Source organism: Arachis duranensis, chromosome 10 (genome assembly GCF_000817695.3).
Source record: "Arachis duranensis cultivar V14167 chromosome 10, aradu.V14167.gnm2.J7QH, whole genome shotgun sequence".
NCBI classification, from domain to species: Eukaryota; Viridiplantae; Streptophyta; class Magnoliopsida; order Fabales; family Fabaceae; genus Arachis; species Arachis duranensis.
This window is the reverse complement of record NC_029781.3, coordinates 16,921,091-16,922,111: the sequence shown is the minus strand read 5'-3', so window position 1 is coordinate 16,922,111 and position 1,021 is coordinate 16,921,091.

Here is a 1,021-nt window from a genome sequence, read left to right as displayed (position 1 = left end):
TGATCCGTTAATTATAACCAAAACCAATCATATTTATAAATTGAAACTTAACATAACATGTTTATTATATTATAGACACGTTTTACCTCTTTTCAAATTTAAATAAAATGTCAAATAACAATGAGAGCAGTTACCATAAAATCAGAACACTATTCTACAAAATCGTAATTATCTATAACCACTTTAAGCATAACAATCCCATAAATACAGAAAATTTACTAAATATATTCACTCTGAATATCATTTTCATCATTTTATACATTTCCTAACTTGAGCATAGGAGTATTTTTGTAGGTGTCTACTGATACTCTTTTTAAAAGAGCCAACATATATTTCATCCCGTTTAAGGAAAAGTAAGTTCAAATACTAAGCAGGACAAATTATACTTTGGAGCTAGCTACTCACCTAGGAACAAAAATAATATTGAGTTATTAGACAGAATATCATCGATGATCAAAAAAGAAAAAAAAAATTTGCTGTCATTAATATTAATGGAAAATATATCTTTTATAACCAGATGATACTATGTACTCATACTCTGACCCAAAACATAAAGTCAGACTTAATAAGAATAAAATGCTCACTCAAAAAAGTAGCATCTACCACATACATGACCTTTTTAAAAAGGTCGAACACCGAATAAAGAACTCGAATTTCTCTTACTATTTTTTATCTCAATTATGGATCTCACATTCAAATCTAAATTAATATTTCAGGTAACTCTCAAAACACCATGGTTATCCCTTAATTAATGAATTATTTAATTGACATATTTATATGAAACTACATTTGATTGAGTTAGTTTTAAAGATTGTATAAAGAGTAAACTATAATTTCTACTCACGAAAGTTGAAAACGCTGACATATCTATCCATAAAAAAAAGAAATTACTATTTGTACCCATAAAAAATGATTTTTACAAGCAAAATTATCCAAACTCTAAAAAATTAAATAAAATTCCTAAACTATCTTTCTCTCTACCACTACTACTATCATCTCCTCCCTTCTCTCTCTCTCTCTC